General features: G+C 48.7%; 2 long non-coding RNA genes across 2 annotated transcripts in view; one reads left to right on the forward strand and one right to left on the reverse strand.

Annotated features, from left to right (window-relative positions):
- LOC137225916 (uncharacterized) overlaps positions 1-21,750 on the reverse strand; it is a 37,867-nt gene extending 16,117 nt beyond the window's left edge. The window contains exons 1-2 of the long non-coding RNA XR_010944088.1: positions 21,558-21,750; positions 1,963-2,058 (exon numbers count right to left, since the gene is read on the reverse strand). This is a non-coding gene — a long non-coding RNA (uncharacterized lncRNA). The remainder of the gene's footprint in view (positions 1-1,962; positions 2,059-21,557) is intronic.
- On the forward strand, positions 6,463-10,351 carry LOC137225915 (uncharacterized). Its single transcript, XR_010944087.1, has 3 exons — positions 6,463-6,532; positions 7,314-7,721; positions 10,229-10,351. It is a non-coding gene; the product is annotated as an uncharacterized lncRNA (long non-coding RNA).
- Positions 21,751-23,733: the final 1,983 nt, after the last annotated feature.

The raw sequence follows: 23,733 nt of genomic DNA on the forward strand, positions 1-23,733 counted from the left end.
ATGTTCATAGTCTTGTTAGCCAGAATGTATGCACCATTCTTTGGAAAACGTGGAGCCAGATGGTATTTCTAAGGTCCATTCAGCTCTGAGCCTTGTGAGTCCGTAATTCTATGAATGGGGAGATCCCCGGCTTCCTTGGGGCTCTACAAGTCTGGGCACCAAGTTGGGACTGAGTCTCCCACCTTACTTCCAAAACTCAGGAAACACTTCCTGTTTTCCATCTGGATCATGACTTCAGACAAACTCTTGAGGATAAAAGTAGGATCACTTTTATTTCAATAGGACAAGCTCTGTCACATTGAACCACTCCAAACCAGAGCAATATGATACTCTATTCGTGAATCTCTGATGATTTCTTCTTAAATTCCAACTTTTAATGCAAATCTTCCTTTCCACCCACAAGCACTGAAGCAACAGTCAAAGTAGTATTGCCAAGACTGTGGACTCTATATGCGAAGTGACGAGGGGACTGGTTTAGAATCAGGGGACTGGTTTCTGGGTCCAATTTTCTAGCAACTTTTCAGCACTGTCACAATGGGCAAATCACCTAAAGTACCTCAGACGTGAGTGGATCTGTGACTGGTCCCATCCCTTGCGCAAAGGATGGAGACACATATGACTATTTGAGCGTGTGCACACACTGCTGCTGTTACTCATACGACAAACATTGCTGTGCTCCAGGGCCTGCGCTGAGCATGGGGGACACAGCAGCCGTCAAAACAAAGAGCTCTGCCCCCATGGAACTTACATTCTACTAGGAGGAGTCAGACAATGAAGACACTACGTCATCAAACAGTGGGGAATTTTAGGAGGTGGAGAAAAATAAAGTAGGGTGGGGGGATGGGGGATACTTGACAAGACTCAGAGACTCATTCTTCCCTGGACTGCAATTCTCCTGCATAACCTTCCTATCAGCTCCCTTGCTTCTCCCCCCACACTCTCCCCCAATTCCTAAGCCCCCCATGAGTCAGGCCCCATTACTCAGTTCACAAGTAGTAGCATGAACCTTCCACCAGCCCCCAGACCCAGACATTGTGATGTTCCCCATCTGGTCCTTGTCAGACAAGCTATTAACCTGGCCCTGAACTAAACCAAGCCAGACCTGGAACCTCAAATCTAACCACAGCTAAAGCAGAAGCCCAGGCAGGCTGCTTGTAGGACCTGGGTAAGTCACTCGGCTTCTCTGGGATGTCAGGTCTCCTTTTCTGTGAAATACAGAGGTGGGACTAGGTTATTTCTAAAGGCCTTTCTAGTACTAAAATTCCTCAAGTGTAATTATCCACCACAAATAATAATGCAAAAAATATTGAGAGAAGTGGATTATACCCAAACCCTGATGATGCTCCTAAGACCCTATAATGACATTAACCCTGAAATGGGGGCAGAAAATGGAATTGATATAGCCCCCAAAGCCATCGCTGACCTAAGAGATCTTGGGAAAATATTCCCTGTAGGACGTACAACACGACAACACTGAATTCCTGTCATCTGCCAAGCACTGTGCTAGATATTCATTTAATCGTCCCCAGGGTCCTACGAGAGCTGGCTTAGACCTTCACAGCACTTTATACGAGATGAAGGTCCAAGTAGATTCTGCCAGCTCCTGCCATTCCCGGCTCCACAGTGCCTCCTGCTTGTCCAGAAGAGGGCAGAGTTTCTGGGCCAGAGGTCATAAACTGGAGGCCTGCATCTGGCCCACAGACATTTGACTTGACCCACACGTGCAGTTCACCTGTACCGTATTTTCAAAAACTATTAAATTGTAAACAGCTAATTTCACACTAAAAAAAAAAAAAGACTTTTTTTTTGCAAAAATCTGAGACTTTAGCCCACACTTATATCTGGCACTGGCTGGATATGGGCCACAATAGCCCCATGAGACAAGGCATGTGCATTTGCCACAGACTCCACCACTCTCTATTGCCTCTGGGTCAGCCCCCTTCACTCATTGAAAATACTTACCTGGACTAGTTCCAGACTCCTGTCCTCTGTTCCAGACTTCTGTCATGCCAGGATCCAATGAGTAATGGGACTCTGAAAGGTTCTTGGCCAAGTGAGCTGTAGTGAATGTACATTAGATTTATGTAGAAGTCAGAAATGAAAGTAATAATAGCTACCCTCCATGGAGTGCCCACCCCACCACAAACCTGTGCAAAGTGCTCTCTCACTGGTCATTTCATCTTGTCCTCATGGCAACCCTTAGTAAACTTCCTTTCCAAAAAAAGGACATAGAAATTCAAGAGAGGTTAAGTGACTCGTCCAAGGTCACACTTTTGATATTTCAAGCCTAGACCAACCCTACTCTGCCTTAAGCCAGACTTCCCCTCATCCCCACACCTTGCGTTTGTCTAGTCCTTTTGACTTTTCCAAGATGTGACCTCTGGCTCCATTATCAAAATCAGGATGTTGTTCTAAACTAAATGATGTTTGAAGGGGTCAACCAGATATATTTACTCTCTTGTACTGATGGCGAGGGCAGAGGCAGGGCTAGAGGCAGACGGAGATCGCCTGGCAACAGTTGAGCCATGTCAAATTTGGGAGTGTTTGTGAGACCCATTAACAAGCAGGCCTGTGTCTTTTGCAAGACTTCAGACATTCCAGGCCACCAGGCTGATCAAACCAATTTAACGGGGCTAGAGGTGAGGGTGAGCTCAGATTTGCTCAATGTTAGGCTGTGTCAGCACCACTGCAGCAAGGAGAGAATTCAAGAAAACTGCAAAATGAAAACTGCACATGTTGCTGGTGTTAGATTATCCTGCTGTTTCCTGGTTTGTTTTTGTGACAGATGATCCTCTAGAACCGGCTCTCGGCCCCGATCACAATGGGAGAGTTGTCCTTTGATTCAGCCCGTCCTTACTGAGGGTCGTTCTGTGCGAGGTATGTGCAGCAGACGACTCAGACGTGATGCCTGCCCTAGGAGAGACTCCCGTGCCACTGGGGACAGACAGACGTGGAAGCAAAGTGTTCTGGGAGCCCCTCTAAAACTCTGAATGAGGAGTTGGGTCACTTGGCCATGAGTTTTGTGACCACTCCGGGGTTCACTTTTCCTCTCTCCACAAGGGTGACAATGTAATACCTACCCCACAAGTTCATTGTGAGAATGACCTTACTGGGCACCAACAAATCTTAGCTCTTCTCTTCCCGATCAAAAGGGAAATTGGAGGGCGAATACTTCCTTTGTCCTCTCACCTCACCCCAATGAAGCTTGACACCTTGGTAGATGTCCCTGGGGCACTCAGAAAATCCTCAGGCCTTGGGATCTAAGGAAAGATGCTACGACCCAAGATCTCAGCATCTTGAAGAAGAGACTCTGAAGTTTGAAGAACAAAAGAGGAAGGTCCTAAAAATAGCTAAGGGGAAAAAAAGAGGTGAGGGGGTTCAGGGGCCTTTTGCAAAAAATATCCAGAAGGGCAGATGTCGATTTCAATTCAGTTACACATCTAGCTTTTGAGTGCGCGCCTCCTCAGCTATCAGGGTGAGAGTCAAAAAGACGAATCACAGCCCGCCCCCTCTCCAAGCGGTTAGACTCTAGATTCGTGAGACCTCTGGGATCCAGCCCCTAGTCAGTCAACCTTGTGCCTTGCTTACCATGCAGACGCCCAGTAAGGGTTTGATAAAGGTGTGACTAGACTCCTGGTACCTTCTCTGTGTTCTTCAAAGCCTACCCACCACTATATCCCTGCTCCATCGTCACGCATGTCTCCCCAACCTCAAGCCACCCCGGGCCCTGCAAACCCCTCAGACTTCCTAGGATCACACTCTATACCAAGCGCTTTGAGACCAAAGTTGATTCTGCCTGTACAGTACACGAACTTTCACTTGCCAGCACACAGTAGGAGCACAATGAAAATTAACGAATTAAAGCTCCTTGAGAGCAAGGACCGTGTATTTATCTATGCCCCAGGCCTATTTGGTATGTTAATACATTCTTGTAGCTGAGCTGTGCGGTTGCCACACACAGAGAACACGAAGCAGCCTGGGAGAAGGAGAAGACAATGTCAGGAAGTGGGCCTCGAGGCCAGAAGTGGCACTGGCCGTCCATCCCAGGGCGGACCCACGTGGTCACACACAATGGCTCAACAGCCAGAGCGCCTGTTAAAAAGACCAGCCCTCTGCCTCCTTCCGCAGCTCAGAACCCCAGGCTGTACCTGCCCGCGGTCTCAGCCGCTGCCCTGCCCAGTGAGTGCAGAGCAAACGTTCTCTTGGTGAACAATGCTGAAACCTGAACCCGCTATGGGTGAAAAGCCCCAAAGAGGGAAAATGGTTGTTTGCCAAGTGATGCTTTTCAAAGCACGCATTTGAAAAGTTTAGAAGAGATGGGTCACAACCCTTAGCCTTTCCCCTCTTAGGATCAGGACGATAGTAATTGAAGGATAGCTTTAGAATTTTTCCCAAATTCAGCGGCATTAATCTATTTAATTAATTAGACAGACTAAGTCAACATCTTTCTGGTTTGCATATTTAAAGAAGAAATGTGAAACTGTTTAAATTTTCTGGAACTTGGCACTCATTATTTTCCAGTGAAGTGATAAGATGTATAGCTCCAAAACCAAATTCAAGCCATTTAAGAAATTTCATGTCAAGCCCCTCAAGGCCAGGTTTGGTCTCACATAATTTTTCTGCTCAGGCTCAAGTCTAGGCGAGGAAGTGGCACAAGGACCACAAGATGTCACAGACTTCTTAAGGCTGGATGGTCCTCCCACCCGGAAATTCTCTTCCAAAATGTAAGTAGCGGAGAACCTACCTACATTCTTAAATTCCAGTGAAAAAATATCTCATCCTGGTTGTGATGAATTTGATACTTTTGTGCTCTGTGCAATATGTGTGATATCTAATCCATATCAGGATTTCTAATCCTAAATGTCATATGCATCCTGGAAAGAGAGTAATGCTTTGCTAATCTTTTTGAATTTATTGCATTTTCTGTCTGGGAATACTCGATTCTAACGAATCCACTTCTGGCCTTAAAAATCGCTCACCGTGCATCCCTCGTGGCGCAGTGGTTGAGAGTCCGCCTGCCGAGGCAGGGGACACAGGTTCGTGCCCCGGTCCGGGAAGATCCCACATGCCACGGAGCGGCTGGGCCTGTGAGCCATGGCCGCTGAGCCTGCGCGTCCGGAGCCTGTGCTCCGCAACGGGAGAGGCCACAGCAGTGAGAGGCCCGCGTAGCACAAAAAAAAAAAAAAAAAAAAAAAATTCGCTCACTACATTGTTTGTCTATCTCGTAATGTTATCAATGGAGTCCAGTTATTTATTTGATGAAGAGCAAGGATTGTCCTCCAAGACCCCTTTCTCTGGTTCTTTAACAATTACAATAACTGAATCATTATGCAGGAAACTAAACTCCCATTCAAAATGAATTTTAGATTTTGTGCCTATGCTTTCTGCACACTGAATTGAAAGTTCATGAGTTTTATGACCCGATTGTGAGGGTGCAGACGAGTGCTAGGGAGGGGAGGGGGCATTCTCTTGGATTGTCATACAGAGAAATCACTGTATAAAATTTTAATTATCTATCTTGAAGTAATAATAAATGTTTGATGAGATAATAATGAGACACGCAGGGAAATGTTAATGAACGTGTGGAACATTAAGAGTTTAAATAAAGGAGGAAGCGGATCGCTCGGTAATCTGCTGTTACTATTCATGTGTTTGCGACAGTGTCCTGGAAGGACGCCTCGTGGTCTTCCTGAAGTCGGAATAATATTGTGTTTGTTTATGGTGGAAACAAAGATCTTTGCATATTTTTCCCCTGGCAAAACTGTTACCAAAATAACTCCTAGATTTCCCTGGGATCTGGAGCCCTGTCCTGAAGTTCCATTTCATGTTTTTCTCACTGGATCTCTGTGCTGGTTCCTACTTCCTTGTCGCTACCGTCCAGAGAGAACTTGCACAAGAATGAGGACGGTACCACAGTGTCGGAAGCCTCAGGTCGCTGACGTCGTCAGCAATCGAGGTGCTGGGGAGGTTCCCAACTTAATTTCAGCAAAAAATCAGAAGGTGTTTTCTCTTTCGGTGGCGTTGTTTACTTGGAAAAACACCATATAATTAAAACCACTTTATGAGTTGTTGCAAGAAGAGAAGTGATGACTCACGCGGCAAGATTTGTGGTTGGCGGGGAGTAGGGGGAGAGTGGGGGGTGGGGATTCTACTCAAGTGAGAAATAGAAAGTTGTGGCCAGATGGGACATTTGCAAATAGTTTTAATTTTTCCCTTATGCTTAGCGGGGCCTTACCCCACCCAGGACTCCAGGAAGAGGCAGAACCAGAAATAAGTAGGATGTGCGAGAGCCTTTATCTGCTGCAGGACCAAACACCTCCTCGGCATCAATTCTGAAGCAAGATTTGAGCAACACAAATGCCCTCGAATGTGGTAGAAAGAGGATGGGGGGAGGGAAACATTCAGAACTGGCTGCACGCAGACTTTACATTTGACTCTTGCAGAAATACTTAAAGGACCAAAAGGACATTTTCATCCGATAACAGAGGGATGGCCAACACTCCAAGTCTTACAGCAGCAGAGGTAACTTTCGGTAGGTACTTACCATGTTCTAAGGCCTATATTAAGCACATCACAGGTATTAGCTCATCTGATCCTCAAAACCCCAAGACATAGGTACTCCTACACCCATTTTGCAGATTCCATAACTCAAGGGTGGAGAAATTAAGAATTTGCCTCTAATCACAATGCCAGTAAGTGAAAGAGCCAGGATCAAAATCTAGTCTCTCTTAAGTTGAAACCTGTGGGTTCTCTCTGTGTGAGGTGGCACTGCCCCTCCAAGCCCTTCCCCTGCACTATTGGGGTGACATATTCCATGCATCAACATGGGGCACACCTCCGGCACCGACTGTGTTACCAGCCCTTCCAGACCCATATGTACTTGCTGCAGAGGTTGGGGACAGATGGCCACCTGAACTGTCAGAGGCCTCAGAGCGGAGTTTAGGGACCACCTTGGACAGACCCCTCACTTTGCAGACCAGGAAATGGGGAGGCCTCGTGTGGGTTGGGTGGGAGGGGGTAGGAGAGTGGAGATAGAAAAGATCTCCCACCTCACCGCCCGCTTTTCAGGACCTAATTGTTCTGGTCAACTTCATAAAATCACCTCTCCCGGCACACAATGTGTCAGAAGGGCTCTGCCCTTTAGAGCATCCAAGTAGGGGCTTGATGGGAGGAAGGGGAGGAAGGAAGAGAATAAGAGGAACGAAGAAAGAAAAAGGGAAGAAAGTAAGAAAGAAAAAGCTGTGCCTGAATTCAAACAAACCATATTCCGTTGGGACTGAATTCCTTTTTGTTTGCATGTACCACCGACTCAGCATTTCAGAGGGCACACCAACGGCATTCTCACACAAAGCTAAGTCAGACTCAGAATCCACCATTACCACTTACTATATCCAGTATGTAATTTGTACTTGACGGAGAGATATTTGGGGCCGTCTCCCCTCCCACTCCACCCTTCAGACTCCCGGCTCCACAGAGGGCGGTACGCCTCAACGCAACACGACCTTCGTTTTCAATCTTCTGATACCAGTGGCGGTTGGACGGCTGGAAAATTCCATCAGTCTCCTCCGAGGTCCTTGGGCCTGGACCCTGGTTCTCTGGCAAGAGAGCGGACACTCCTGGGTCCTGCTTCGCTGACATTCTGGAGCAAGGCCCAGAGCCCGGAGAGAAATGGGGAGCAGAGGACCCCAAGCCCTTCCTCCAGAGAGAGTTACCTCATCAAGGTTGGTGCCCTCCCTCCTCCCTAAAGTTAGAGATTAGCCCGGTGGACGCCGGCTCTGAAGGTGGACACAGAGGCTGTTTTCCCTTCCGAGGCCCTCTCTGTACTGCCCACAGTGTATAGGTTGGTCCACGTAGCTGTTCACCAGGCCAGACAGGCAGGCTTTGCACACATGCCCCCCACCCAGGATCTGCAGAGCAAGCTGGGTGGTGATGAGGACATAATTTAAACTGTTGCCTAGTGTTCTCCTAAGCCATGGCCTACTTTGGGGGGAAAAAAAAAACCCTTCATCTTCAGGCAACAGCTGGAAGGCTTGGATGAATGGTGTGGCTTCAATGTGGAGGGTCACAGAGTACTGATCTAAGGGCTGCGAAGTCTTGTTCACCCAACTGTTGACACTCAGTAAACGAACGGGGGCAGGCGGGGCTGGTGTGGGCATCTGAGGAGGAAGGCGCCCACCCCACCCCCAGCCAGAGAAAGAATAGGAAGCGACTTCTATTCAGGCTTCCCAGGGGTCCCGGCCCCCCTCCGGCCCCTTCCAAAGCCCTGACCAGGCCCTATCCCTGCCTCCAAGTTACCTTGTATTATAACAGGATTAAAGTATATTTAGCTCCTCTATTAGCATACTTTAGCCCCATTTTGGCCTACTTAAGGCTTCCGGCTGGCTTTGATCACTTTTGCGTTCTACTGGCCAACAGGAGGGCCTGGCAGGCCAAAAAAAAAAGGTTGGGGGGAGGGGAAATCAGACTGTGAAATTATCCTAATGCTCTGCTCTTCTCTCCTTCTCTTGTTCCGAGTATTCTGTGGGCTTTCTTAAACGGCCCAGTTTACACCCAGAATGGGCAGGAAGAGAAGAGGGAGGTAGTAGGAACCAATAATAATTAGGTCTTAGTTGGAAGAGGAGAGAAAGGGTTTGAGCATCTCCTAAGAAAGGAGGGGGGCGAACCCTATAATTTCTACAGTGTCTGCCTTTTTATTGCTTGCATTTGCATATAAATTAAATCCATATTGTAGCTTTAAGGCAAGTCCGGGCTTAGAATTCCACACAGCTCGGGGTCCCATTGTCTTACAACCAGTTCTAGGCGGCAGGGAAATGAAAAGGGAGGGGACAGCAGAGGAAGGAGAAAGTCAGCTTTGTAACGGTTTTAATTGCCTGTTTGTTTTCTCCGCCAATTACGGGCAAATTAATATTTAAACTTTGGGAGGCTGTGAGGAAGTGCTTACAAAATAGGATTCAGCCTCCGAGGTGTGCGGCCGGCTGTTTTCAGCCATCCTATGGCTGAAATTTCGTGGTGGTGAAATAAAAAAATCATCATCGGAATGAAGGAACAGCGTGGACCTAGATCCTGTTTCAATTTCTTCTCTCATGGTGCCCAGGGTGCTGAGATGCCCCTGTGCTTCTGGAATGACCCAGGGTTGCCGGGAAGGATGCCGGCTGGGTGTCCCTCGCTTTCTTCAGTTTTCCTGTTGACCAGAGGTCTGGCCCAGTGACACTCAGCTGTGTGACAAGTGGCCTCAGGTTAAATTCTGATTCTGTGACGTGTCGCCAGGGAGCCTTCAGATGCTGGGTGAAGCCACTTTCAGAAACCCACATGCCTTCCTAGCAAGCACCTCAGAACAGGAGTGATCTCGCAGGTCTGCGAGGAACATGGTGGGAAAGGGCCACCCTGCTCTCTTAAAACTATTCTGAAATACTGGGGAGGAGTGGGCTTCTCCCTTGATGTTCAGCCTGGTCCAGCCATGGAATGGAAGCACGTTCTAGGGAACCCCTGAATCAAAAAGTAATCATTTAGGGGCTTCGCTGGTGGCGCAGTGGTTGAGAGCCCGCCTGCTGATGCAGGGGACACGGGTTCGTGCCCCGGTGCAGGAAGACCCCACATGCCAGGAAAAAAAAAAAAGTAATCATTTACACAAGGTTCTAATAGAATGCCAAGGAGGCAAGAAGTCCCAGCTAGGCCCGTGTATCCTTTTTGTGGGATGTGTCATTTGGGTTTATTTCTTTAATTAATATAGGTACCCTACACTGATCCCTCCTCCATCCCACTCCCCTCATCTCCCAAAACATTTCTTCTCCTTATTGCTGCTGTGGAGGTGTGTCGTCTAATTTGGGAGGAGGGGTCAAGTGAGTTTTTGTTGTTATTAAGTTCCTCTTATAAATCTCCGTTCTGACATTACTTCAATAAATGGTTCCATGGGGTGCTTGGCACCTATCTGGAATTATTTGCCTTTGCTAAACCCCCTCAAAGCCAGTTTCTCTAAGTTCTGTAACCGTTTACACTCTTGGAGTTGATCTGTCTAGAGGTTTTTTGCTCCCACCCGTTTCCTTTTTTTAATTTCCATAAAGTTTCTTTCCTGGAAAGAGAGCCAAAAATATTTCAGCTTCCCAAACACAGCCTCCCCTTTCCTTTGTACACAGAATCTCAGAAAAAATCCATAGTTTCCCCCCATGGACAGACACTGCTTCTCCCCTGCATTGAGGTCTTCTGAATCTCATTTTCCTTCTCTTCAAAGACTACTCCAAAGGTTCCGTGTTCCTCGCTGAACTGCACAGGATTTTTTATTTCTTTGAAACAAACCCTTCATGACTCCTCCCTGACCTGGTCCCACGTGGGCACTGCCAGATGAGATGCGGTTTCCTGGGAAACAATGGTGAGTCTAACTGGGTACATTTTGCCCATTTGCCTGATCCGTATCTCTGGAAAACGTAAGCTGCCCACACGGGAGATGCCAATTCCAGCACGTCCCACTGTGTGTCCAAAAAAAGAAAAGTTCAACCTAGTAACCAAAATTTCTTAAGATCAGTCATTGACTGACTAGATGTTATCAAGTTGTTTCAAAATAATAAGAATGATAAGAATGGAAGCAAATATTCTTGATGGTTTACTCCAAGTCAGGCTAAATGTTAAGTATCTCATTTTTATCCTCACGACAACCCTAGATGAGCTACGTACTATTTTTTATCCCGATTTTACAGATTATATAACACAGAGAGGTCAAGTAACTTATCCTAAGTCCCACAGCCTACAACATGCACAGCCAGGATTCAAACCTAGGCCACCTGCCCAGAGGCCGTTAATTAACATAACCACCTGCCAACAAGGTCACTTCAGTGACACCAGGTAACACGGGCATCTGGGAGGGGCTGAGACTCCACGCCACACCCCCATTCACATCGCCTAGTGACAGCCCGCAAGGTACATCCCCATTTCGCTGATCAGAAACTGAGGCTCAGGAAGGTTAAGGATCTTGCTCCTATCTATTGTTAAAAGATCAACTGAGGCATATTAAAATGTTTGAGTTTATTTGAGCAAACATTGATTGGAATGCGGCAACGCCAAGCCTGAAGTAATTAGGCACCCCACCAGAGGAGCCAGGAAAGACTTTATATAAAGAAAGCACAGAGGCAAAGAAAGGAAATTATTTGATTGGCTAAAGCTTAAAGCCTAGCTGGCTGTTTATGATTGGTCATCCTTAGAGTTTTGATTTCATAGCTCTGAGGCATTTATAAGCTTAGATTTGGGCCGGCTTCCTTAGGTCACCACCAAGGCTCATCAGGCTAACGGCTTCCTTGCCTACCTTTAGCACTATATTCCTCATACGCATAGAGCCCACACTCAAACCCAAGGCAGCAGGGCTCCAAATGCCACCTTCTTCCCGCTGTGCCACCTGCTCCCGGTAGAGACGACACCTGGGTGTAAACAGCCATGCTGGTAATACCCACTGACCCCCACAGCTAGCTGACTCCATCACCACCCTTGTAAGTACCTGCAGGTACGCATGCAGCACTGCTGGGGCAGGTCACACGGGTCATCACAGACTCTGCACAAAAGGCTACGTGACTGTCCCTGTCCTCACAGACCACACCCTCCGGGGTTGGGGGACAGAGGAAGTCAGACAGACACTGGGAAATGCGCCTGTGATTTGACCTAGCCATGTGTTTTCAAGATCACGGGCAATTCAAATGCTCTGTTTTGATTCCAGTGGACTTGAGGGTTCCTAGACCTTCTGAGCCAGCCCGGGTCCTCCCCACTCCCAGGCCTTCTCTGGCCCGCAGGTGAGCCAGTCCCAGGCAGAGCCTCACTCCCAGGCCTGAGTCTCATCAAAGCCACTGTCACCCGGAGTGAGACTGTCACTAGGGGGTGAGATTGGCCTGGAGATCCTCCTCTCTGAATCTCAGATAGCTGAATTAAAAGCCTTTAACACCGGGAACATATGCACACGACACAAAATTCAAAAGGGACAAGAGAGCACACAGTGAAAAGTTCCCCTCCACCCAGATCCCTCAGCTATGCAGTCACCCAGTTCTCCTTCCCAGAGGCAACCACTGCCACTATTTTTATGAGTATATCCTTCCAAAGACTTTCTGTGCATGTGTAAGCAACTTCATATATATATGTCTGTGTAGATACATAAACACATATATATGTATATCTATTTGTTGCTGTTTATAGAAATAGTAGCATTTGTTGTGCAATTATTCTTTTCACTTAACAATACATATGAAGGATTATTCTATATCCATATACAACGCTGTCTCATTCTTTTTAATGGTTATGTAATATTTTATTATATGGATATACCATAATTATACCATAATTTATCTAATAAGTCCTCTAAGTAGTTTCTTAATTACTTGACTCTTATTTTTTGTTCCCAGTGCTGTAGTGAAAATCTTTGTATGTGATCACCTTGCAAGTGTGCTAACATATTTACAGGAAAAATTCCTGGACCTAAAAGGGAATGTGCATTTTTCTTTTTTTTTTTTGCGGTATGCGGCCTCTCACTGCCGTGGCCTCTCCCGTTGCGGAGCACAGGCTCCGGACGCGCAGGCTCAGCGGCCATGGCTCACGGGCTCAGCCACTCTGCGGCATGTGGGATCTTCCCGGACCGGGGCATGAACCCGCGTCCCCTGCATCGGCAGGCGAACTCCCAACCACTGCGCCACCAGGGAAGCCCCATTTTTCATTTTGATAGTTGTTACCAAATTATTCTCTGCAGAGATTTTATCAGTTTATACTTCCAGCAACATTATATAAAAGTGCCTGTTTCCCCATAGGCTGGGGAGCACAAGGTGATATGGAACTCTTTGCTCTTTTCCAGGCAGGTGAAAAGCATTATCTCATATTTTAACTGTGTATTTCTACTATTATGAGTGAAGCTGAGCAACTCTGTAGATGCTTAAGAGCCATTTGAACTTCCTCTTCCGTGAACGATGCACATCCTTTGTCGTATTTTCTGTTGAGTTGGTGGTTCTCTTCTTATTAATTTATAATGGTTCTTTATGTATAAAGAAATTCACTCTTTCCTGGTATGATAAGTTGCAAGCATTTTCCCAGTTGTTAATTTAGTTTTGTTTGCTGGTTTGTCTCTTTGTTTCACCTAAGGGGCCATTTTACAGCCTGGATTCTACTTTCACGGTCCCAAACTGTGAGTTACTTGATCAACACGATGGTGTTTAGAGATGCTGATACTGTTGATCTTTTCAGGAATCAGATGCATAATAACACTGCTGACATTCAAATTGCCAGCAGTTCAGCAGCTCTGGATCTCAGTGTCTTGGCCTGTGGGATGGGGGGATGAGACTAGATGCTATGTAACCTCCAGTCAGCTCCTGCGTCCTGTCCTTCCCTAAATCATTCCTACAGCTCCCGGGTACCCCTGGGCCGAGGGTCTGGCTGCCCACTCTGCTACCGGGCATTGCTGTTGGATGCAGATGCGGGAGGCTTCCTTGGCACGAGGGCCTTGCCTCGTCTGAGCCATAGACTCTCGTCCACCTCCATTGGGGTAAGCCTCTGCCATCACCTCCACTGGGCAAGTGTATGAATTCACACGCGACACTCTCTGGCCTGCAGAGCACAAAGTAGACAGGGATCTGGGTCACCAACTATAGCCTTTAACTTCAGCCTTCCCCGTCAAAAGCCCCAAAACATCCTCTTACATGTAGATGGTCACCGAAGCCCCCGACTCTGCCTTTGGAGTCGCTTTTTCGATCTACGCTCAGCACCTGCAGTCGCATGAGAAGATACCCACTGTTTGCTTTCAATTACCTGGATAATATAAGCAATATAGACTTGGGGGCTTGGGGTCAGGTAATGGACTCCAAAGAACCTGAACAGTGGTAACTGTGCTGGCCTTTGGTACTGCCATCATGCTTTTCTGGACAAATGCTGATTTCCTTCAGTTGGTCTGTGTCCTCCCCTGGGAAATTTATATTTCTTCCTGGCGTCCATCCTACGTCTTCTCTGGCTACCATGGAGACAAAGAACTCCTTCCCCGGCTTTGAGAATGGCTCGTTTTAGAATTCCTCGCCAGCGTCTCAAACAAGGCCCTGCTCTGGAATATAAGAAGCCCCTTTTCTCCCTCCTGCCCTAACTCACTGCCTCAAATGACATTTTCTGAGATCAAAAACTCCTCTTTGAAACAAAACAGCAAAACTCCTCTTCTGGCCGCATGGCAAAGGCCTGTCACTTAAGCACATAATTTAAAGGGTATTGGGGTCTTTGTAAAAAGGAATATCCTCTACACCCCTTGAACTGAGCTGGCCGGACATTTTTACCTTCAGAATCACTCCTTTGAATGAGAAATAAGTAAGACTGTTATCTCCAAATGTTCCACTAGGATTGACTATTTTAAATGCCCTGGGCCAGGGCTGGGTGCTGGGGCCAGAGAGGTGAGGGGGTCGGTTTGCCCCCTGGTGACCCAGTGCAGGCAGCCAGGAGAGCCCAACGAAGTTGTAGTGGATGGGGCTCACAGCCCTGCCTGGGAGACGAGCTCAGGGTAACAGGCTTGCTGTTGTTCACCTTGGGAGGCCCAAAGCATCTCTGAGCTCGATAAGATGAGCTGTGGGGCAGGGGAATTTCATGCTGTAACAGCTCTGTGGGTGCATCAAAGGGGAGCAGAGAGAAGAGGGACAGCTGGAAGGAAGGAGGTGCCCAGAACACCCCCCAATTTTGCCAGAAGTAAAGCCTGGGTCCAGTCCTGATGCAGCATGCTGGCCAGAGCCAGGGCCGTGCAATGAACAGGCACAGTGCTGCATACAGACAGTGGGGACAGACTCTGGGCCAAGGGCTCTGCAGGCGTTATTTTACTTAAAGTATCCCCACTAAGAGGGAGAAGAAACAGGCTTGGATGAATAGAATGATTTGTCCAAGGTCACCCAGCTAGGAACTAGAAGAGATGAGACTAAAATGCAGGTCCGTTCCCCCAAAACTGACATGTTTAACCAATTGCACTTGCTGAGTGGGACAAGGGCCAGAGGGACGCAGAAACCTTTGTTCTTTCACTGTTACCCGAAACAGACCAGAGGCCACTGTGGGCCTGGACATGTGATCAAGCTTCTCTACAGAGTAGGGACCCGTCTGATGAGCAACAGATCACACGGCGTCAGGCTAGATGGAGTCTCAAAAAGCATCTCGTTTTGCAAGGGTTCAAACGTGCTCCAAGGAGCCCAAGGGGCCAGCACAGCAACCAGGCCGACCACGAGGCTGGCCGGGGTCTCCATTCTCAGCCAGGTCAGCATCCTCGTGGTCTTAATAAGCTTCTGAATAAGATACCATTTAAACAAAGGGATCCTCGGCCCCAAATGTTTACAGACCACTGAAGTCTGAAACCCTCAAAGTGTCTGGTGAGGGGGTGTCAGAAGGTTGAGTTGTCAGGGGCCTGGGCTGGGCTGAGTGCAGATCCCAGGTTTCTCTGAAGTCCAGCTCCATCCTCAGGCTGGGAGCACTTGTGAGAAAGTAGAGTATGCAGGGAAACCTGCTCCTGTTGGGTAGCGTGTGCCCCAGGATGCCAGCACAGGGTGGATCAGGGGGCCAGGGGATCTGAGGACCCCCAGGCACTGAGGACCGGAAGAGAACACCTGTGCTTCAGGTCAAAAGGCCTGGGTTCAGCCAACAGCCTGCACACAACGTGAGTGCAGTCAAGGGTCTTCACGTTACACATCAAGCCTGTTTATAATCCATGCTCTAGTCCGCAAAGCGTGGCTTTCTGTGTATGTCCAAGTGAGCCTAGCTACCTTGCTGAGTTTCATTTTCTTCAGCTGCAAACTGGGGCTCATCAATCCTTCCCCACACTTTGGACCTGAAGGCCTATTATTTGATTTCCTTGTGCCTCCGTTTCCTTGTTAGCAAAAGGAAGTTAGTAATTCCACCTCCCTCGTATTCTTCCAGGGGTTAAATGACTGAACATAGCTAAAGCACCTGAAACTGTCTTGCACGTACTAAGTATTCCACGTGTACGTATACATACATACTAATGTCTGCGCTCGTTCTTCTTGTTGTTGATCACGTTAGGTCACTGTGGCTGTGTCTTTGTGAGTTTGGGTGGCTCCTGTTCTCTGGCAGGGGAGGCCCTCATCTTCTGCGTCGTTTGGTGCCCCTGTGGTGCCTGGAATGCTCTTCAGCCCACAGTGGATGCTCTGTGACTTCAACCCTTCTTTCATCTCTTCAGTGTTCTTTCACCAAACACCTCCTTATGCATCTCCAGTCCCCAAAGGGTCCGGCAGAAAACCGTTACTATTCTGAATTGGCCAAGTGAAAATAACGATTGTGGCCACACAGCCGAGGTGATTTGGGCCAAACTCAGAAGGCCTTTGCCTTTCACAATGGGTTAAAATGACATCTTCTGGATTGCTACCCTGACTCTGCACCTGGGTCGACAGACAAGAGAGATGCAGGAGGCTGTCTTCCTTTGCTTTTCCCACAGTGGAGAGGAAACTCTGTCCAGAGCCTCCCAACACCTACGGCCATCCATTCCTTCTCTGGGCCTGCAGCACACCCACCTCGGGCAGGCCCAGATGTGCGGGGTCTCCCAGGGGGCAGACCCCGGTCCTGGGCTCGGAATCTTGCCCATCTGCGCTGGCATTTTTCCTTCCAGCTTTTGTCTCCTGCCTTTCCTTCCCACAGCTTCATGCGACTTCCAGAATGGTCCTTTCCAAGGACGTGTTGTCATCACACACACACACACACACACACACACACACACACACACACCCCCCACCTCCATCAGGCTCATGTTCATAGAACCTCCACCCCCGGCAGGCCTCTGCCTGCCCCCCGCAGCCATGCCCTGGCAGCCTCCGAAGGCCCCTGGGCCCTGCCACGGTGCCTGCCCCAGCACACAGGCCCTTTATAAGTCCCTTCAAAGGGGCTTTACGGCTGAGTACTTGCGGAAAATTTGCCACTTCCGGAGTTTTCTCTCTCTCTCCTGTCTGCCACTGGGGCAGGTAGGCCAGCACCCTTTTCATAACAGCCCAGTTTGCTTTTCCATCCAGAGTTTTCCCCAGAGCCCTCCAAGGCAGCCCATCCTCCTGAAGGAGGGACAGGAAGGCCACTATCCCTGCGTCTGCCTCGGGCAAGCTAAGCAAACTGGGTACTCAGGAAGGTCAAAGGGATAATCCCCCTGCCTCCAGGCAAGTTATTTCCGGACATCAGCTGTGCTTCCAGAAACTGAAATTCAAAATCCATTCCAGAATTTCAGAGCTGGGTGGTGAGCCTTGGCTCCGTCCAGTCTGAGTCCCTGTGTTTGACAGTGAGGGAAGCCCAGCCTTGGAAGTAGGCGTGACCGCCACCAGCCGCAGCAGCATTCCCACTACCAGTTATTGGGCACCCGCTGTGTGCAGACACTGCTCATTCAATCCTCATAACAGCCCTGCCAGGAAGACTCCATCAGCCTTGCCTCTTTAAAGAGGAAGAAACTGAGGCACAGAGAGCCTAAGGAACTTGCCCCAGATCCCTTGGAAATATGGGATCCAAGATTCAAGCCCAGGCAGAATTCACCACTGCACTGTGTGCCTGGGAAAGCTTAGACCCAAGTCCTAGCTCTGCCACTCACTTGCTGTGTGACCTTGGGCAAATCACTCCATCTCTCTGAGTTGCTGACTAAGATGGAGGAAATAATACCTACTTTTGGATAGCTAGCAACGATGCAGGTATAGGCCTGCCCATAATGAGGGCTCAATAAATCAACCCATTCATTCTTGCCTGATCCTTGTAAAATCTGAGAAAAGCCCACTCTCGGCCAGAGACGGTTTAATGTGGTTGCCTCTCTTGTTTGCATTAATCCAACGTCAACTGGAACTGGTTTCCCAGCTAACACATCCAGCCTCATGATGGAAGCCCGTCCAAGTTCTTGTGTAAAGACAGGGGTCTGCAGTAGGACTTTCTCAGGGTCACAGGTAGATTTGCCTATGAGGTACACCTTTAACCTGAACTGTGCACTTTATGTGTAGACACCTTTCAGGAAACACATGACCATACATGGAAAGCCTCTGTGCCTTTGCACATGCTGTTCCCTCTTCCCGCATCCTTCAAAACTCACTGTGGGCAGCATCTCCTCCAGGAACTCTTTCCTGATTGCACCCATGCCCACCAACTCCTGGGGCCTCATGTCTCCCCCTCTAGGTTTCCTTAGCGCCCTGTCCCAGCAATTACCATCCTACTTTCTTTTAGCACTTAAACCACTCCATCTCAAAGGGCTGCTTCTCATCTTCCCACTCATTGGTCCTCACCTTTCCAAGTGCAACAAAATCCCCTGTGCAGCTTTTTAAACAGACACACACCAGGGCTGTATCCTTGGAGCTTCGAGGTAGGTAGGTCTGGCATAGGACCCATGGAATCTGGATTTGAAAAGCTGCAGGGGTGGTTCCGCTCTGCACCAGCAGTGGGCAGTCTTTAGGGCCAGTCTTGCCTCCTGGTCTCCATGGTAACCCCAGCATCCAACAGAGAACTGCGCCCAGTTGGTACCCAACAATTATTCACTGGATTAATGAGTTTTGCCTCTCTTTTCCTCCTATTCTCAGATTTTTACCAACCTCTATGCACAATTTTGAGAATACAGTGGAGAAGGAGTCAGGAGGTAGAGGGGAAGGAGAAGGTACTTCCAGGAAGAAAATGGGGAATTCAGTAATTCCTTGGCCTGCTCGGGCCCCTAAAGGCCCTTTTGAATCTAATTGGTAACAACTATAACCTTAACACCCTTGCTTTGGTGGTTCTCGATGGTTCTCAAAAGCGTTCCTCCTATGAAAGAACCGGGCAAGCGTGATTAACCCCATTTCACAGATGGCCTCAAAGAATTTCAGAGAAGGCAGAGGTCCAAGAGATTATTCTAGCAATAGATATCTCGTGTATTTGTAGATCAGGAATGAGGTCCATGGAGAGTAAGCAGCTTCTGATGGCCAGAATGAGAACTCAGGTCTCTGGGCATCCATGGTCCCTTGGCTGCCTTAGGGGGCTGACCCTGTGCAGCCAGGAGAAGGGAGGCTAGTACGGGGAGGGGGTTCAGCTGCCAGCTTGACAGCTCCACCTTCAAACAGACCCCCTGTCTCGCCCTTCCCTGACTTCACTCTCTTTCCTTATGGCTCCTGACGTTGAAGAAAGTTCTCAAAGGTCTCTGAGGTTCATGGACCCAAGGAGTCAACAGCCTGAAGCTGGGCCCCTGCAGCCCTCTGGTTGTTTCAGGTCTTCTCCCCAGTTACAGCCTCAGTGCCGTGCTGCATGTGACACAGCAGATGGCCTCTTCCCTGGAGAGGCTTCCAGGACAGCTCTCTACCAGAGGCCAGGCACTCCCCACACACTCCATCACAGCTTCCCACCTCTGGTCCGTCTTCGCACATCAGTGATTCTCAGGGCATTTTCCTGGGCCCTCTTCTCCTTTCCTTCCACACCCTCCCTGAGCCTATCTTGCTCGCACCCACGCAAGAGACCCCAAATCTGCACTTCTGGCCCATTTGTCTCCTGGACTCCATGGACCACCATGGTCATGTCCAACTAAATGTCTAACACACATCCCCAAACTCAAGATGTTTGCAATGAATCTCACCATCAACCCTCACAAAAGACAAATCTGCCCTCCTTCCTTCATTCCTAGCCTCAGTCACCCAATCCCCAAACCTGGAAGGAGCCTCAGCCTTTGCCACCACCGCCCCCTTCTCCAGTCCCATGGATTTTTTTTAATAAACATCTCTTAACTTCTTCCCCAGCCAGCTCTCCTTCCCCTGCCCACCCACCAGACAAGGCCTCAGCTGCCAGCCTCCCTGCTCCCCACACCGCGGGTCAGGGCACTGCCAGGCCACATCACCCTGCTCTGCCCGGGCCCAGGCTCCCAGAGGGCAGGGAAAGGAAAAAGTCTTCTCGCACTGCGCATCACAGTGTTAGACTAGGAAATAAGGTTTTGTGGTGCCTTTCAAACTCTTTTTCTTTTTGGCCACAAAATCATAGTTAAAAATAAAGTCACACTGCAATCCAGTACACATGCACACATAAATTTTTAAATTGTAAAATTACAGCACTCTTACTACGCAGTAGAGACAGACTCATGTTCCTATCCTATTGTATTTATCTATTGTACTTTTTGTTTTGGAAAGTTGGTTGCAACCCAGTGAATCGATTTTGTGACCCACTAATGGGTCATGGGCCACAGTTTCAAAATCACCTGTCTATTGGAATGGAATTTAATTATAGAATTTGCATTTTGAGGCTGGTGGATGATGGATTGTAACCAGACCTGGTCCTCAGAGGGAGGCTCCATACGACCAAGGCTCTTCTGCTTGTGCGGCCCTTTGTGTTGGGAGTTTGGATGTGAGTCCCACAGAGGAGGCGAGTTCCCTATGGCAGCCGACGAATGTGTGCAGACTTCTGTGGTCGCCAGGGTCTGCTGGATCAGGCCCTTGTGTATGTCGATACACGTCAGAGGTCTGTATATGGGGGCAAGAAGCAACTCAAGTTGATGTGACTGGAAGTGTCTGTATGTAAGCGTGAGTCAGTGGGTGTGCACCTGCTCTGAGAGAATCACAGTGGAATCACAAGCTGCACCTCTCAGTGTTCCTGTGGACTTGACCCTACTTATCTGCCCTTTCTCGGCAGCCCCCCACCCCTTGTGGCAGCAGCAAGGGAAGGGCCCTGAGAGAAGTCCCAGGAACCCAGCCAAACTCATGAAAGCCTCTGGCGAAGGGCTCCAACCCTGAGACCTGGTGGGTTCTCAGATGACACACGATTCATTGGGGCGGGTGAGGGAGCACACAAGGGAGAAAAAAAGAGAGGCATCCTCTGTCCCCCCCCGTATGTCTCCCTTTCCCCCCCGTGGTCACAAAAACATCACAGTTGTGATGTCTTGTCTTCTGAATCGTGGGCTCCGAGTATCTCATTGGCAACAGCATGGTGGGCTACTTCTGTCCGTTCAACACTTCCTGTTTCTTCCAGTAAGACACGGCACGTGTAACATTCCCAGGTACAACTGACCACAACAGGGTCTGCTGCTAGTATTTACCACTGCATCTAAATATTCTAAAACATGTAAATGTTTAAACCGTAAGTCAGATATGGGCACCCCAGCCCTGCTCAAAGCCCTCCAGTTACTCCCTGCACCAAGAATTATACCCTAACAACCTGTGTCCCAGGCCAGAGGCCCTGCCTGCTCCATCTCCTGGCAGCCCCCTCACTGCATCCGGCTCCACCGTCCCTCGTGGGTCCAACACACTGGCCCTTGGCTCCAAACCTCTTCCCCCAGAACTTCACATGCCTGATTCCACCTCGTCTTGAAGAACTTGGCTCAAACATGAATTAGCCCTTCAACAGTGTTGGTGCCAGAGCACGGGCTTTGAGGGATGTTAGTTTCTTCCCCCTATAAAATCCAAAATAGCTCACTCCCAAAGACACCTCCAAATAAACTCCCAACTTAAGAAAAAAGTCATTTCAAAACAAATACTCTGACCCCACTTTCCAACCAAATATCCTCCAGACCCTTCCATATAAACTTCAGCTGCAACTGCTGACTTCCCAATTTAAATACCTATCATCCCTCTTTAGCATTTGTCATCATGGGAAATTCTTATCTTTGTGTTTACCTGTGTATTGGGTGTCTCCCAGGCTAGACCATAAGCTCCGAGATGGCAGGAGTCTCGCGTGTCTCCTTCAGGCCTGTATTCTGGAACGTAGTGGGGGCTCCATAAACAACTGTTGAATGAATGAGCTGACCGCATAGCCATGGGCTGCTTATATAGAGACGGCTGTGCTCACCATCACCCTCTCCAGGTTGCTTGAGACCATCTGAAAGGAGGAGGAAGGAGACAGTGGTAAGGGACTAAGGTTTATTGAATGCCAGACTCTTTGCAAACATGACCTCATTTAATCCTCATAATAGTTTCAAGAAATAAATACCAGCGACGCCTGCAGCACCGCCCTAACCTCATGGTGTCTGCTGGCTCCCACCTGCACATAAAACCCAGAGACACACTGTCAGGTGGCTTCTCACCTGCCCTGTCCCCTCCCCAGGCAGCCCAAACCCCTCTGCATTCTGCTCCCACAATCCCCAGGCCCCGACCTCAGTGACAACATCAGCTCTAATGAGGCCCCCCAAAAAGAAGCAACTAGAAATGCAGCCCTGGTGGGAGGCTGCTATCTATCAGGACACCCCCAGCCCGGGGGGATGTAGGCAACCATTTACAAGTTTGTGATCACAAAGGCAACAGAAAAACATGCTCTAATATCAAAGTCTAAAGAAATAAAAAGACTTAAGGTTGTGTCTACCTGGTGTTTACATCTGCGTCAACATGATACGAACAAAGAAATGGACAGGAGCTGGAAGGGGTGGAAGTGAAAAATGATGACTCGATGGGAGAGTGGCAAAACTACGCAATGAGTGATTCTTCAAATTAATTGTATTATTGTTTAAATACTGGTTTGGAAAAGCAAATACTAGGTAGGACAGAGAGAGAAGGAGAGAAGTAGGGAGTGAGGAGGGAGGAAGCCAAGTCCTTTGCCAGTTTTTCCTGGAATATGACTGCCGTCTACAGAGCGGGGGGCCACAGCAGCCCCTGCCACCAGTGGGCAGAGAGCAGTCTCTGGTAGCCAAAGAGAGAGGCAGAGCCAAAGGTGTGGGAAAAAGCCAGGCGTCCCACACCTGTCTCCTGTCCCCAGAGCAGCAACCACAGCGGCGTCACTTCCAGCCTGACCCTCCCCAGGGCCTCAGCCTTCCTCCATCACCCCGAACCAGCACCCCATCTCTCCCCTCCTCTCCTTTACATATGTCCCCTCCAGCTCAGTCCACACCCTATCCCTCCATCCCCTGCACCCCTTTCTCCTTCAAGAGCCTTCTTAGAACTCTTCCCCCTGGAAGCACTTCTGGATGACCTTTCACTCTATGAGTCTTGCTAATGTTTGCCTTTATACTGTAAGATATTTCATCGTAGAGCAGCAAATCTTTAATATTTGGAAAGACCATAGTCTTTAAGTTCCAGCTCTGCCACCCTCTAGCTGTGTAACCTTGGGCAAGTTACTTAACCACTCTGAGCATCAGTGTCTGAAATAAAATAGAAATACTGATACATCCTAAAGGGCTGTTATAAAGAGTCAATGAGATGAGATACATGTAAATAGCCCAGGAGAGTACTGGGCAAATAGGAAGCAATCAGTAAATGGTAGTTCTTACTATGACATGTGGCGTGAAATTCTAAGAAAACAATCCTGTAGTTGTATTCTTAATTGCATTACCTCTATAAAAACTATATGTGAAATCACTGAGGAAGAACACTGTCCCTCCTAAGTCTTCTGTCTCTCCCTGACCCATCCCTGTTCCCGTCAGAGCATGCAATTCACAGTCAGGGAACAGGCAAGCCATCGGACCCCTAAGCCTTTTCATGCACACTCCCAAGACTCTGCCCACTAGGGCAGGGTGGCTGGTCCAGCTCAGGGCCAAGAAGGAGCTGGGAGAGGGGTGGGCTCGAGGTGGAGAAGGAGCTGGAGACTCTGCTCCCTAAGATTCAATGCCTGGGAGTCGCCAGGAACCGTCACAGCCGCCTGCACTAGAAGCTGCAGCCAGTGGAACCTAAGAACATTTCCTGGAGGGGCTTGGAATCCAGCCTCACAGTGGCTCCCAACCATCTCCCCATGAAGAAGGCAACGTTCCTGTTATGCCCACATTTTGAAAGCTTTTGCCAACCAAATAAGCTATAATAAAATGAACAATAATAACCACCATTTACTAAGGGACAGCAATACGCCAGGTGCCTTACAAATGTTATT

This window comes from Pseudorca crassidens, chromosome 6 (genome assembly GCF_039906515.1).
Source record: "Pseudorca crassidens isolate mPseCra1 chromosome 6, mPseCra1.hap1, whole genome shotgun sequence".
Lineage (NCBI taxonomy): Eukaryota > Metazoa > Chordata > Mammalia > Artiodactyla > Delphinidae > Pseudorca > Pseudorca crassidens.